Consider the following 16,535-nt stretch of genomic DNA (forward strand, 5'->3'; position numbering starts at 1 on the left):
AATTTTCAAGGAGAAAAAATTTCAAGTTCCCAGGGATTCTTAAAAAGTACAAAATCAGGGCCTCCCCTGGTGGCGCAGATGGTTGAGCGCAGCACTGTGAAGCTGTCCGCAGCCTCTGCAGCGCCGGTTCGATCCCCGCCGGCGGGCGAGGGTCCCACATGGCATGCAGACCTCTTCTGTCGTGCCTGCTGCTCCCCTCAGCAGTGTATTTCCTCAGTCTGCCTGTTCTGTTCCCCGCTCTGGCTCTAGTGAATCCTCTCACCCTCCCACGAATCTGGCCTGTACCCCGGTTCTTGTGTGGATAAATAAATCTTTAAAAAAAAAAAAATACAAAATCAGTGCTCTCTTCAGCAGCACAAATACTAAAATTGAAACTATACAGAGAAGATTAGCATGGCCCCTACGCAAGGATGACACGCAAATTCGTGAAGCATTCTGTATTTTTTCATAGCAGGAATTTAGAAAACCTAAATAAGTGATCGGGAAAAAGACTAATTATAATAAAGTAAAAATCAAAATCAACAAGCAACTATAAACCAGAGATACACTATGGGGAGGAGGGGGAGAGAAGGGAGTAGGAACAACACAAGGGGGGTGGGAATTGTATGGGGAATATAACCAAGATGAAAATGCATACATTGTGAAAAAATGAAGAATGATGTAAAAAATATATTAAAAAAATACGAAATCAACTCTGGGTAATATCCAAGAGGCTAATAAATATTTGACTTTGTGGCCTATTCTCCCTATCTGCAGTAGCCCTCCTGAACCATCCAAGGTATCCAGCAACACTGGGTTTCAGGGCAAGGTGGCAGCTGAGCACCTGTGTGCATTCCCTCTCTCTTGCATGCGATACCTTTAAATTACAACAAATAAATTAAAAAAGGAAAACCCCGTAACAATGAAGAAAAACAGCTTTTTAACTATTATTTTACATTCCAAATTTGATAATTCTAATATCAACACTTTTGTTTTGCTACTTTTTTTTCCTGCTCTCTATTCCTGTTTGTTTCCCTGTGTTTTGAAGTTTTGGATTATGAGTTCATCTTCATCTGTGGGAATCGTAGTCTAAGATGGGGTTAAACGTAGGTATACTCAAAAGGATAGGCATTGACTTCTACCAAGTATCTGGGAACTCTAACCAAGGATCTCTCTTTTTTTTTTTTTAATAAATGCATTTCTCCCAATTTTTTTAAAGATTTATTTATTTATGCATACAAGAGCTGGGGTACAGGCCAGAGATGCGAGGGACGGTGGGTGAGAGGATTTACCGGGGATCGAACTCATGCTGCAGAGGCTGCGAATTGCCTCATAGTGTGGTGCTTAACCCCTTGCGCCACCAGGGAGGTCCCAAGATTTATTTATTTTTATGCAAGAGCTGGGGTACAGTTCAGAGGCGCAGGAAGGTGAGAGGATTCACCAGAGCCAAAGCGGGGAACAGAACAGGCAGACAACATAAATACACTGCTGAGGGGAGCAGCGGGCGGAGCACCAGAGGTCTGCGCGCCATGTGGGACTATTGCCTGTGGCCTGGGATGACTGATATTTTCGTTATCTCAATTGTAGTGATTTCATGAGCATGTACACATGTCATAATTTATCAAATCATACCTTGTGAATATGTGCAGTTCCCTGTATGTTAAGTACACACCAGCAAAACTCTGGGAAAAAAGGCTCTTGGTAACTGAATTCAACAAATGACTCAAGACAGCTGCAGTTTTCGCTTGCCCCTTTTATTTTCAATGTGTCGTTTATTTTCGGGGTTTTGAGGATTATCCTCCTTTCTTGAAAGTTCAGCTGTTCATGAAAAAAAGGATGTTTGTCACATTTTAAACATCATGCCTCAGTGTTATTAGGTGGATCTTCAGAATAGTTAATCTGTCGCATTGCCAGCAAAAGTCTCCCTCAGAACTGTGTCTGAAAGCAATCCAAATTCTCCTGAAGTTTTATCATGTTGCCCCCACCCCACCCCACCCCAAATCCTTCAACAATGAAACAAACCCTTGGGAGTGCACACAGAGCTAAATCCTGATCTAACCCCACACACCCTGTATTTCCTCTCCTCGTGCTCTGCTTGGGGCATTCCCTCTGGCCCGAATCTGCGTCCTCTGCACCCTCCTTTCTGCAGTCACCTTCCGTGTGGCGTGGCCTCCTTACTCTGGGCCTCTTCCTCTGCCCAAATGCTGCCTCCCTCTCCCTTCTGATCCCCGCCTCCAAGAGCCCACTCCCACACTTCTCCCTGACCAGCCACTTTAATGAGGAACAGTCCCTCTTCCCTCTCAATCATATGACTCTTCTGACCCAGATGACAATGGGAATGAAATGGAGTCCCAAAGTTGAATTACAGGTTCAGGGGTTCCATCTTCTCTATTGGATTCCTGACCATCAGAACCATCTCTGCGTCTCCCGCGGCTCCAGCACAATCCCTTGTGCTCGTGTGAATAAACAATCAAGACTGGGAAATGAATCGGTGCACATAAGCAGAAGTAAAATCCTAAAGGGAGAGCTACATGATGGGCTATATCTTGCAAAGATGCATAAGGGTCAGGCCACCCCCCCCATTTAATGCAAATAACTTAAATCCAGCCAGTCGTGGTAACAACAGCGTAGAAGAATTCAGCCAAAACTGTAAGGCAGGTACACTCAGTTTCAAGAGAATCACAGCTGAAATGTTAAATTGTACTCCCTACAATGACCAGGCGACATTTTTTTTTAAAACAACAATTTTTAAAGGAGAAATACCCATATTTTCTTTACAGATGTATTTCTTGTCCCTGTCAAGCACACAAGTTTCCAAGTGAAGCTATTTGGAACATTTTAAAAGTACAGCATCAGTGAATGTACACTGAATATGCCATAGTGTTTAAGAAAGAACAAACGTTCCTATACTCTGACATCTGCGTAAGTTGCTGAGCCAATAAAACGACAGGAGTCTATTTCCCTGTTTGTCTCCCAAAACTCAAAGCACAAATATATAGAACGTGACTTGGCATTCCAGCTGCCTTTACTTAATTCCATGCATAAAACTCAAAGGCTGACTTTCAACATTTAGTTTTCTTTCTTTCAGAGAGCGCCGCCTTGTGGTGAATGTTTTTGCACACCTTTAATAAAGACACACTAGGACCAGCTATACTTGACAAGACAGGAAATAACCCACGTCAAAAGAGTAGACAGAGGCACATTTTCTAGGATATTTTTTAATATTACTTTTGCAATGACCAAAATTTAGAGTTAAAATACTGCAATACAGATTTTATCTGTTCCCTTCAGGAAGATTTAGATTATGATTGTCATTATGTTCATGGGAACCAGAAAAAGTCAATCACCCAAGGCACCAAGCCTGTGACCGGGCCCAGGGGAAGGGGGAAGCGACGGTGCACGGCCCACAGCCCGTCTCCTGCCTCTGCCCTGGACTCCCCCAGCCCCTCTTTTCAATATGAAAAGCAAAAGCAAACTACTTGGCAACTTTAAATTTTTTATCTATTTTACAAACACATATTTAGCACTTACTACGTGCCTGCAGCTATTCTAAGCACTTTATAAATATTTGTAAAGCCATATTTAGAACAGTGCTGGCACGCTTTAGTAAATAAACACTGTATGTGTCAAATATCAATTTCAAACCTCCAGCTTGTCTCATAGGAGGGTTTGAAACAACAGTGTGCGTTACAAATATCAATAATCTTCTAGGGTTAAAAAAAAAGAAGGCACATTGGTAGAAATGAGGGTAAGAGCAGCAGCTCACAGTCCATGTTCTTAAATTGGTGAGGGGATAGATAAACTGGCACATCCCCTTGAGGGGGGCCGCCCGCTGACACGGATGAGGGACCTGCACATGAGGATGACTCTCAATGCTGAGCGACAGAGCCCGGCGCAAAGTCCACACACTCTATGATTCCATCTCTATGCCATTCTGGAAAAGGCAAAGCTGTAAGAACAGAAGACAAATCAATGGCCATCGCCAGTCATGGGGGCCAAGGGAAGGGGGACTACCCAGGGCAGCACAGGGAGTTTCGGAGGGATGGCACTCACCGTTCTCCATCTTGAATGTGGGGGTAACCTCATAAGCGTATGTGTCCGTCAAAGTGCACAGAACTGGGCACTAGAGAGAGTACGTTTACGCTGTATAGAAATCATTCCTCAATAAACTCCACTTAAAAAGCTGAAATGTGGGCCTGGCGGCGCAGAGGTTAAAGTCTCAGCACGATCAAGCTATCCGCAGCCACTGCTGCACAGCACGAGTTGATCCCCGGCCAGGGAGCTACCCACATGGCGCAGCAGACCTCTGCTGTCTCCCCGCTGCTCCCCTCAGCAGTGTGTTTCAGTGGATCTGCCTGTTCTGCTCCCCGCTCTGTCTCTGGTGAATCATTTCACAGCCCCCCCCCCCCCACCCGCACCTCTGGCCTGCACCCAGCTCTTGCATGCATAAATAAATACATCTTAAAAAAAAAAAAAAGCTGCAATACAAGAAAAGACCAGGGCCACAGTCTGGCTCTCCAAATTAAAGCCTGGTCATGTTCTCAGAAGCAGGCGCTCCCCGTGAAAGTTCAACAAAACCGGACGAGGCTTCCTCTCCATGCCCAACCCGGCCCAGAGCTTACTTGTCCCAGGAGGGGGAGTGCGGCTCGGAGAACTGATGTGCTCCATGCCCGGCGCAGGATCGGCGGGAGAATTAAATTAGGGCTTCTGTGAAAAGTCGAACTCAGAACAACTGGAACACATTTAACCGTCCATTACCGGCGAGTGACGGCAACACCGACTGTCCGCGGGCCCCACGCCGCTGCTGGCAGCGGGCCGAGCCTCCGGGAGGCTGTGCCCTCCTCGGGCAGAGCTGCTCTCCAGGCTCACAAGCGCGCCGACCGGGTGAATCCTGCCACCCACCTTTCTCTCCAGGAGGAAAGAGGAAAAGAAGAGGCTGCTCCAAGGCGTGGGGGCCGGGACTGTGCACAGTCTCCCCTATTTCCAGAGCGGCCTAAGGGAGCGGCAGCCACTCTGCGCCATCAGCTACGTGAACACGCCGGACTCTATTTTACAAATTATCACAAAATTTAAGGAGCGAGAGCAGTCACAGAAGAGGTTGGGGCTAGAGTATGAAGACTAGAACGTCTCATGGGAGCCTAGCATGGGGGGGAGGGCCCTCCAAGCCCCTCCGGGTCTGGTCTTCACAACTGCAGGCTACACCCCCGGCTGTACCTGATGAGGCACATCCGACACCGACACCACTGCCCACCGCCCGCCGACTCGGCTCTCCGCTTCCCGTTAGAAGCCACCCCGGGCGGGGCGCCACTGGCTGCGGGTGACAGTCTCTCCCGGACACCGAGGCGTCCCCTGCTCCACGCGGTGGTCACGTGGCTCCTCTGGTTGTGCAGCGTGACTGCGAGCAAGCTGGCAGGGTGCTGGGGGAGGCGAGTGTGCTTGGTATGTGCCTTTGGAATGCCAGGGCCACATTCTTCAGAGCGACCAGCACGCCCCGGCCTGGGGCCCTCAGTCTGAGGCTCCTGGGAAACTTGTCGTGGGCGATGACCTGCACCCACTTGGTCTCCATCCTGCCCACTACGATCTGAAGAATTCACCCAATTCTCTGCTTATCTGTTCTCTCCTCAGAGAGGTACTCAAAGGAGACAGATACGGTCCTTGTCACTGCTCTCTTAACCTGATTCTGCCAGCAGGCGGGCTCTGCCACCAGCAGCAAGCACATATGGTTGATTCCCACGGCCGGGGCCAAACCAGGCAGACCTGGCAGGTTGTTATGCCAACAGACTTACGGACCTTTCGAAACGTCCAGCATTTGTGAACACATTAAACCTGTGGCATGAAAAATAAAACAGAAGAGGTTCTTGGGGGACCTAAGAGGCAGGTTAGAAATAGGGGGCTGTGAGGTCAAGTAGCCTTGGACTTGCTCCCTTCATGAACACCTGCCGTCGTCAGCACACAGGTAAGCAGAACGACACCTTCCAGAGGCGGAGCTTGAAGTACTTCCAAAAGAACTTACTCTTCTGCTGTGGAGCGCCACCTCTGTTATACCCCACGGTAATAATGAGAAAGTACAACAGCGGGTCACAGAGATTCTGGGAGAAAACAGCAAACGGCCTAAGTGCGCACCAGCAGAGGCCCAGGAGGCGCCACAGCCGGCCACAGGAGCCTCTGTCAGGTGCCCTGCGTGGGGATATGGGCAGTTTCCCCACAAAGAAGTAGGGTGGGGAACCCCGACCTCTGGGGTGACTGGGGATCAGGCTCCTAAGCACACTATTCACTCTACTTTTGATAGAATCCTCTGGAAGGACTGAATTAATCTAAACCCAAGGTGTCAGAAACACAAAACACAATACACTTTACCCCAGGGAAGGGGAAATCTGAACAGATGGCAAGGTTCTGGACATGTTCACCAGAAGGAGAATCTGATCCTGCTGAGGAAACCGAACACACGATTGACACAGAACATGGCCCCCCAATGGAAGAGGCATTTCCACAAGCGCAAAGGTGGACAGCACCTCAGACCCAACCAGCAGACCCAGCTTCTTCCCGGGGGCGGGGGGGGGACAAACTTCAAGAGCTCAGGTTTTTGTGAAGGATACAAAAATCTCACTTTATAGGACAAATGCATCCCAGAAAACTCAGCCCCTTTTCTCTGCCGGCTTCTGGGTAAACTGAGCTACTGAGGTACAGAGGGAAAAAAACTTCCTAAAGGGCAATCTGTGGCTGGGCGTACCTGGCCTCCGCCCGCCTCACCCCCACTTGCCCCTGACCCCTCCATGGCCTGCCCACTCAAGACCTTCACATCCTCTGCCTAGAATGTTCCACCACGCCGGCTACAATGCCTCTTTCCAGGGGTGCCCTTCCTGCCCTCCTCTGGCCCAAGTATTTGGGCCCGGGGCCCCTGGGCAGGCAGAGGTGGTGGTGATAACGATGTCACCACCACAACTAAGATTTGCCAAATGCTTCCTATGCCCCAGGCCCTTTCCTCATGTACCCCTCTTTATGCACCCAGGACATGCGGGCCACTGTGCACATTTCACAGCCAAGAGGGAAGCCAGTCTCCAAAATGGTGCCTCCCGACTCTCCTGTTTAATCCCTTCCCTCGCTGACCAGTGTAAGTGACCAGACAGTGCACAGTGCCAGCGTGACTTCCTAACAGGCTTTGTGGCTTTTGCCCAGTGGTCTCCTGGAGGCTGGATCGGGGACACTCGAGCAGCCTGTGAAGAGGGCTGTGCGCGGCCAGGAATGGCCAGCACCACCTTGCCCGCCCTTTGGACGAGCTGCCCTGGCCCAGGCCTCCCACCCAGCAGGCTGGTAGATGACGCAGCTCAACTGACATCTAGGCCGCAGCCGCAGTGGAGGCCACAAGCCGAACCACCCAGGCCACCCTCCTCGGAACCCCTGGCACGGGCACCATGAGGTAAGACGTATTTGTTGCTTTGCGCCTCGACATTTTGAGGTGGTTCATCATGCAGAACAGGTGACACTGATGGGGGAATGCTCTGGGCACAAGCGCACAGTCACATGACTATCAGTGGCCGAACTAGTCTGTCAAGCCTGCTAGCCCAGCTCCGGGGTCTGAGTCCTGACAGTCACACCACGCAGCCTCCTGCGCAGGAGGACGGACGCCCAGCAAGCCTCGCAGAGGTCAGTCGTGCCTGCCCTTTGTGATGCTTGTCCCCCACCAAGCACCAGGACAACATACCCCGCATATCCCAGGTATTGTGTCAAAAGAATGAATAAAAGGAGTGAATAAAATAAAAAGAATCACAAAAGTGGTAAGAGTAGATAGTAGGATTACAGGTGACATGGGCTATTCTATACATGGCTAAATTATTAAAACTTCCTACAGTACTAATATTAATACATGTATTATGGGGCTCATCTCATTTGAATTCAATTTGAACTGGGATATAAATGAAAACATCTCCACCATCTAGGAACAGAGGAACAAGAGAGAAGTGCAAAGGCCCTGTGGTTGAAACAGATGTCATAGGGCCTCCCTGGCGGCGCAAGGGGTTAATTCTCAGCACTGAAGCTATCCCCAGCCAGACTGCTCACCCACATGGCGCAGCAGACCTCTCCTGGCTCACCTGCTGCTCCCCTCAGCAGTGTATTTCAGTCAGTCTGCCTGTTGTGCTCCCCACTCTGTCGCTGGTGAATCCTCTCACTCCTGCATACCTGTGGCCTGTACCCCCATTCTTGGATGCATAAATAAATAAATTAAAAAAAAAAACAGCTGTCATATGCAAGGACTAGCAAGGTGGGCCAACACAGCTTGAGGGGATGCTGGGCACACAAAACAGACCTCAGTTCAGCCTTTTGTTTTCAGTTGATGTAGAAAGAGAAGCTACTAGAGGGTTTTATGCAAAGGACAATATGATCTCATTTGCATTCCTCAAAGATTATTCAGGTTTCTGTATGAAAAATAAGCTGGAAGGCAGGAAGGCTGAGAGCAGGCGCATCCGCAAGGAGGCCGGCACGCAGGGCCTCGTGGAGGGACGGCGGTGAGGCGCTGTCTGCACGGTGCACCATGCCTGATGCACTGCACACTGCCCATGGCTGATGCTTTTTCCTTGTAAAGCTCAGTCAAAAAGAACTCCAGGCACATACAGCCACTGCACAGTGTGCACCCATGTGCACAACACAAAATGAAAAGCTTCCGTGTTCTATATTCAATGGCAGGGACAATGTTTACAATAAATCGTTATGGGTTTTTTTTTAAGCAAATAAGAAGAGCAGCTCTAATAGGGAATCTTCTGTGTAAGTGGAGTGTAATTCTAAGAAGAGGAAAGAATCTGAAAGGTCTCACAAGCAAAGCTGTGGTTATCTCGAAGTAATGGGATTGAAGGTGATTTTTACTTTCTTCATTCTCTCTTTTTATACTTCTCAATTTTCTTTTTAAACTATGAACACTCTCTTATAGAGATAAATATAAAATCATTTTCATTTATGAAAAAGAAACTAAACCTTTCCATGTACTAAAAAAAAATTTCTTTCTGAAAAGATTACTGGATAGGTCACTAAACATTTGCAGAGGCCGGGAAGGTTAACTGCATATCTGGTGACCTTGCTGCAGCCTCTCAAGGGTGCGGAAGGAGCGCAGCTCACCCACCTGACAGCGGAGAGTCGCTTTGTACTCGTTAATGTCCAGCACTCTTTCTATAATAAAAAGGGAAACTGAAGGGCCTCCCTGGTGGCCTAGGGGTTAAGTCTCAGCACTACCACCACAATGGCCCTCTGCTGCAGCCTGAGTTCGATCCCCGGCCAGGGAGCTGACCCACAGGGCGCAGCAGACCTCTCCTGTCTCCCCGCTGCTCCCTGCAGCGGTCTACTTCAGTGGATCCGCCTGTTCTGCCCCCAACTCTGTCTCTGGTAAATTCTTTCGCCCCCCTCCCCCAGGACCCTGCACCTCTGACCTACATTCTAGTTCTTCTACCCAAAAATAAATAATAAATTAAATCTTACCCCCAAAAAAGGGAAAGTGATTAAAACAGGGTATTTCAGCTTTTCGTTCAGATTTCAGATTTTGTTCTCCTGGTCCTGATCTTGTTTCAGATCAAAGATACTCCCTCCGCAAAGAGAAAAGGCTGTGAGAGGCTTCCAGGTAGGGCAGGGCCCACAGCTGGAGAAAAGACGGATTCCACTTTCCAACCTGAAGTCAGGGATGGGACTCTAATGACAGGCCAGAGGCCAGGAACAGCCATAAAAAAGGGGAGAAATTAATTTAACCCCAAAAAATTTATAAGAAATTTCTTCCTTAAAAAGTAGAGAAGCGGTATAAGAATTCATGATCCTAACATTTAAGCAGAAAAGTCATCTAACTTTTTCAGGGCTCTTTATAAGGTCAGTTATGATTTTGCAAAAGATCAGAATATGCCCTGCTTTTAAGAACCACCGGCATTTGTGAGACTTGGAAGGACAACAGACCTCTCCTGCTGGATGGAAGGACAGGAGCTTCTGATTGGTAATCATGTTCCAGTTCTCAGCAGTGGAAGCCCCCACTACAAGGCTGGCTTTAAGGAGGTTAAGAGACCAAAGGCTGCCTCTGCTCATCCTTGGTACAGTAACTGGCACCTCAACCGCAGTAAGATGTACCAGCGAGGCGTGGCAGAGCTGGCCTGACCAGTCCATGGCCCAAGCATAAGGTTTGTAGCAGTTCACAGCAGTTCAACCAGGTAAATGGTTAAAACTAAGCCGCCTCGCGCAGGGGTTAAAGTCTCAGCACTATCAAGCTATCACCAGCCACTGTGGCAAGAATTCGATCCTGGGCCAGGGAGCTACCCACATGGCGCAACAGACCTCTCCTGTCTCCCCGCTGCTCCCCTCAGCAGTGGATTTCAGTCAATCAGCCTGTTCTGTTCCCCACTCTGTCTCTGGTGAATCCTCCCACCCCCTGCACCTCTGGCCTGCACCCCAGTTCTTGTATACATAAATAAAAATAAAAATATATTTTTTAAAAAAACTAAGCCACCTCAGCGTGGTCCGGTCCCGGTGCACATGGAGACAGCTCCGTAAGTCAGTTTCAGCAGATGAGCGTGTGGCTAACAACGCTGGGCCTGAGGAGCAGCTGGGGAGGTTGAGCCAAGCCTTCAGGCAAGCCCCTAGGGGAGGCTCAGACACACAATGGAGCTCGACAGCTATTACACTCAATGGCTGATGTCGGGGGAAACACTCATGCTCCTTCCACTTGAGCTGGTGGGGTGCAGTTACCCCAGCCCACTGCCCCGACGACCTTGGAAGGCACCTTGACAGGCCTATCTCCACTCCGATGAATGAGATAACGCCCTCTCCTTAGTCAGCCTCCCGAACCCAGAGAAATTGACAGGATTTTGGCTGAAATAACTAGCTAAATCTGACAGCTAGTAAAGACGGAGTCAGCGCTCCACCCCATGTCTGGACCCAAACTCTTGGCTGCTTCGCAAATCAGGATGGAAACAGGGCGTCCGGCACCCAGCACTGAGCAGCTCTCATCCCCAGCTGGTGACGCGGCTGAGTAATAGGGACAACATCCCTCCCAGGAAGGCTTGTGAGTCCCATTTTACAGCTAAGGGGATGGAGGGGAAACTGAGGGAGAAGAGACAAAGCCGGGAGAGCGGAGGAGGGGCCACGGCTTCTGGACCTTCTCACAGTCTCCTCAAACCCCTCCATGTCTCCAAAATCCAGGTTCTCCACAGGAAGCGGGGCTTGTCAACGCCCCACCATCTGGCGCACCCTCCTCGAGGGATGAGCTCTCCCCAAGTGGGCAGTCTCAGAGACTGTTTAGAACAACTTGTTCTGTTTAGAACTGAGCTCAGAGTGTGAATTCAAGCCAGCCTCAGTTTCTTCATTTCTAAAGAAAGCTCCGGCCCCGAACTGCCTTCTTGCAGGGTCAGAGGCAAATCCTGCAGAACGAAAGTGCCAAGTCCCTCCCTCCACCAGCACTCGGTAACAGGCCGCTGTCCCCAGGGTGCACTGGGCAGTGCCTAGGGCAGGCAGTGCCCGAGGAGCCAGCTCTGCCTGGGCTGAGAGCCTGGAGGATTCCAAACGCCCAAATTCCATAGGCATGAGCATGAGGCAAGAAGGGGCATTGTTTTTATTTCCTTTTAAACACCAACAGTCACACACACCTCAACGCCTTCTTACAGTCAAGTCAAAGTAGCCACCGTTAGCTGTCCCAGCTTAGGACACAGCCCGCCAATGCTGTCTCGGCAAAGGCTAGGGGCAGCGGACCCTCCTGGCCAGAAGTTTCTCTCAGACATAGAAAGATCACCGCGAAGTAGCAATCACAGAAACAGACCCCTCCCCTCTACTCTCCGAGCCCAAACTTCTCTTTTTTGGCAAAGAACTATCAAGATAATCCCAAAGGTGAGGAAGAAATGTTAGAGCGTGAGGTACTTCGGTGGTTTGGAACAGGAAAACTTCCATTTATAGCAATGCTGAAAAACAGCTGAGAGAGGACCCGCCTGCCGTGCTAGAGATGCGAAATGTTTTCAAAGCCGTGAAGAACCGGAAGCCCCACTGAAGTAGCTCATTTGAAATCTAAAGATGGGGCAATAGTGTGTGGAAGTCAGAGGCCACTGTCTAGATTTCATTAGGCCAAATAATTCATTTAAATATCCCTCCAGCCTCCCTGGTGGTGCAAGGGGTTAAGACACAACCTATAAAGCTGTCCGCAGCCTCTGCAGCATGAGTTTGACCCCCGGCCAGGGAGAGACCCACATGGTGCAGCAGACCTCTCCCGTCTCCCCGCTGCTCCCCTCAGCAGTGTACTTGGGTCAATCTGCCTGTTCTGTTCCCCACTCTGTCCCTGGTGAGTCCTCCACCTCCCACATCTCTGGCTACATCCCAGTTCTTGTATGTATAAATAAATAAAAATAAATCCCTCCAAACACAGAAAGCCCAAGAAGCAGTCCTCCAGGAGGAAACGACCAGAAAGCCTTGGTGCTAACCTGGCTGTCAAATGTCAAGGAGAAAGGGAAGGGAGAAAACACGAAACCTCCCCAATTCAGCCGCTTTGCTACATCAGAATGAATCTGGACCCATTTGCTGCCAGTGGCATTTATAACCCGCTCACATGTCTGCTCCCTAAGTGCCGCCCTGTTCTCGGGGAGGAAGCGCTTCAAGGGCTTCCTCTGAAACACTAAACGGCACGCACGATGGGGACCCCCATCCACCAGCCTGACCAGCCTTGGGAGACACGAGCCCAGCAGAGTGCCCTGTCCTCCTGGTCACCCCCTTCAGGGGACGGTCACCGACTCCGTCCCTGGAAACCGGGGAGGGCAGCGTCCAGACAAAGGTCCTGGGGCTGGTTCCACCCAGACGGTCAGGCTTCCACAGACCCCACCGGCCAGGGAAAGGAGCACCAGCACCTGCGGCAACGTCCAAAGGAAACAGAGCTTTGCTTTTTCCAAGGTGGAAAGAGGGAGCGCGGTGAAGAGGGCCTCCTAACGACGCGCTACTGCAGCTCGCACGTCAAGCACACCTGTGAGTGAGCGGGAAACCCGGAGGTCTGGCGGGACCACAGAAAATATTCCTACCAGGCAGTTTTTCTGGCCTTTATGGTGGGTTCTCTGCAGAGACCCAGACTTCCCAGACATGATGAGAGAGAGGACACAGGTCCAGCCGTCGGGGGAAGGGACAGACAAGCCCTCTACCGCAGCAAGTCCCGAGCCCAAAGCCTCCCCTTCCGCTGAGGAAGCGCTACCAGGAGGCGCCCTGGGACTTCTGTGATGTCTCCACGGCTCACCACCAAAATCAGCCATCTCTGCCCCCTCTCCAGTCAGTGCCGTCAGACGTCAGACGGCTCTGGGTCATCCCCTTTCTTCGGGCTCTCCTTCAGTGTTCGCCCTTCCAACCCCCAATTAAGCTTGGTTTAAGGATTAATTTTGCTAAATCACAGCTCTGATCTTTAAACAAATGCCTTCAACAGCTATTTATCCAACTCCTAGTATGTACCATGTGCTGTCCTAAGTACTGAGGGTGCCTCACGGTGCCAGCATCCTCCTGGGAACCATCTGTGACCCTCACTGTCCGCCACAGCTCCAAAATCTTTGGCTTGGCCCTCCAGGTCACCTCTGAATCAACCCAAACATGTCTTTCCTGCTTTAGCCCACACCCTTCCCTAAATCCCCAAGCTGTTCCTAATGTACTTTCCGCTTCTCTGCCTGACTAGGTGCTCAGGAGAGGTTATTCCCTGTCTGCTCCCTGTAAAGGCACTCAGAGAAGCCCACGGTCTTGGACTCCACCTTTATCTTCACATCTCACCTCCCTCTGACCATCCCCAGGACAGAGTGACCCTTGTCTTCCAAGGCGTCTGCCCTTCTCCCCGTTGCCCGTCTCCTCGTGTCCTCTCACCGTCTGAGAGCTCTGTTCAGGGAGCCACAGCTTCCCTCCCCCTCCTAGTTCCGCCTGCCACAGCAGTGTGGCGTGAGCTCAACTCCCCTCTACATGACAGCTCTTCAAATATTTTCAGGCAACTAACATATCTTCCCTTAGCCTCTCCTTTGCCGAGCCAAGATATCACCCAGTTTCTTTAACTACTCATGATTCATTCATTCACTTAATGAATATTTAATGAACATCTACTATGTGATAGGCACAACACAACCTCTGCTCTAAAGACATTTAAAAGAAAGTGACAGAGAGGCAATTATGAAACTGTGATGAAGACCAGGCAGTAGCAGGGGGCGCAGTGGGATCGAGGCAACATCTAAGCCCCGTCAGACACGAAGCGCAGGAGTGACGAGGCGCTCTCCACAGAGCTGGCAACACAGCAGTGTTCACGCTGGCTGCCTGCTTTTGAAGGATGACTAAATGAAAGGAAGAATTTCCTCTTTGCAGGTGGCATGTTCCAGGCTAGGCAACACAGCAGGCGTTTACGTGCTCTCTGTACTCACACATGTGACAACCTAGGAGACGGGAACTAAGAGCCCCATTTTCAAGCAGAGAAAATCAGGTTTAGAGAAGTGAAGTGACACGGCCAAGGCCTTATGGCCAGTAAGCAGAGACAGGATTCAAACCTGGGCCCACCTGATTTCAGAGTCTGGGCACTGATCACAGAACCACAGGGAAGCACCCCAGTGCTTACTTTTTGTTGGGTCATCAGCTCCTTTGAGAATCTAACGATGGGACAGCCTCCTGCCACAGAAAAATGTCCTTGGCACCTTCACAAAAGTGTGCATGAAGTCCCAGGCCTCAAGCTTCCCTAATCTCTATGTATACTCTCAGGGCAAGACCTCGGGGTGAATGTGCTGGACTGGCACTCAGTGCCCATTCCACCCGCTAGTGTCCAGAAGCGAGAACCCAGGTGCCACTGACGGTCCTGCGGCTAGGGCCTGAGAGTGATTTAAATTTCACCCTCCAACACAGGCACTTGAGATGTGGAAGCTGCTGCAGGGGCGAGCTCACTGTGGAAGCACTGGCTTTCTGGGCAGAACAAGGCCCCCTAAGTTGAGGTGTTTGCTTGAGGGCTGAGTGGAGGACACAAGACACCTACTCCGCGGAGGGAGAGCCTGGCCCCAAGCAGGAGCAGTCTTGGCTGTAGCAGGGGACCAGAGCTGGCACCTGCCAATGACTGAGAGGCTTCAGCTGCCGTGGTGGCCCAGGGCTGCGGCGTGATCGTGGGACTCATTCCTGAAGCTCCATCCAGAACCTGCTTTTTCAGTCTTCCCAATAAATACGTTAGCTATTTAATATGCTATAGTAAGTCCACATCCAGCAAAACTGGCTATAGTAGGTTCTTTTCTCTATAGCTGAAACCAGACTAGCAGAAACCCCTCTTCTAGATTTATAAAAATAGTTGATGTTCTCATGTCCACCTTGCGCTTTATTAACGCTAAAAAAATAAAAGTCTATGATCCACAAGTTGTAATTTAAGACAAAAGGGCTCCCAAACTCAAAATTTCAAAATCAGCTAATCAGAAAAGAACAAGCTGCCCCTGTCTGGGGCTTGAGTGGCGCGGCAGCGGCCCACAGGGTGATACACACACAGGACCGGGCAGTCAGAGCCACCCCTGCGGTGTCTGTCGTTGGAGGACACAACTGGCGCCCACAAACAACTGATGTCCTTCCCTTTCCTGAGCACACGGCAGGCGACATTTCCTTGCCCACGGCAGAGGGGTGAGACCTTGCACCTAGTTCTGGATGTGGAACGCAACAGGAAATGACCTTGTGACCCTTCCAGGTTGGAAAACTAAACTAAACAACCTCCCTGCTTGCCCTTCCTTGCCATCAAGGAGGCTGCACATTGCAGTGGCGCAGCCAAAGGATGCTGGGGTCTCCATCAGCTGGGGTCCCTGAAACAACCCACACTCACACGCACAAAAGACAAACTTCTCAGTAAAGAGACTGTGATTTGAGGGGTGCTTATTACCATAGCAAAGCCCAGCCCATCTGCTCAATTCACCACCCTGAGGCTCGCACGTGTGCACTGGGGGTGCAGAGGGGTGTCGCTGTAGCGCTGGGAGCAATCTCAGCAGCCCGGAAGGGAGAATGGATAAAGTATGGCTTAATCATACTTTGGAAACCTCCACAGAGCAGTTAAAATGAGGACCTACGTCTAGATGCATCTACCCAGGTAAATCTTAAATACAGTGTGAATTTAAAAGGCAAGTTTCCATGATATGCACAGGATGGTGCCATTTACATAGTCTTAAACATTGTATGCCTGCGTTTTTCATATTTCCAACATCTTTCAGGAAAAGATAAAACCTGTTTCTTATCCTGCCAACACTCTCCCCCTCCCCCAGCCCCACCATCACCCCAGTCCCACCAAGAGAGCAGCTGAATGTTACAGGGAGGCTTTTTTTCTCCTCTTGAATTCACCCGTACTATTTAATTGTCAAGATGCAGAAGAAACAAGTTGAAAAGTCAGGAATGAAAGAGTCTTTCCCAGCCAGCCTCTAAGTATCTAATTTTACTTGGCATTTACTAAGTAGACGAGAAGATCCCCCACAAGTGTTAGCACTTGAATAGAGACCTTATGTCTCAGATTATGAAGAAAAATGAACAGTTTCATGAAATAATAATAATCCTGTACATGCTCCAGTTTCCAAAGCTCTTTCACAGACATCAGCTCA

The 16,535-nt window shown here is 50.0% G+C and overlaps 1 protein-coding gene and 1 non-coding gene across 3 annotated transcripts in view; one reads left to right on the forward strand and one right to left on the reverse strand.

The window, feature by feature from the left end:
* Positions 1 to 16,535, reverse strand: part of ABL1 (ABL proto-oncogene 1, non-receptor tyrosine kinase) — a 99,016-nt gene that overhangs the window by 64,366 nt on the left and 18,115 nt on the right. The gene's annotated exons all lie outside the window — the stretch shown is intronic.
* Positions 339 to 445, forward strand: LOC119233082 (U6 spliceosomal RNA). Its single transcript, XR_005122249.1, has one exon. It is a non-coding gene; the product is annotated as a U6 spliceosomal RNA (small nuclear RNA).

The sequence above is a fragment of the Talpa occidentalis genome, unplaced genomic scaffold (assembly GCF_014898055.3).
Source record: "Talpa occidentalis isolate TD23 unplaced genomic scaffold, MPIMG_talOcc4v2.1 talOcc4.7, whole genome shotgun sequence".
Taxonomy (NCBI): Eukaryota; Metazoa; Chordata; class Mammalia; order Eulipotyphla; family Talpidae; genus Talpa; species Talpa occidentalis.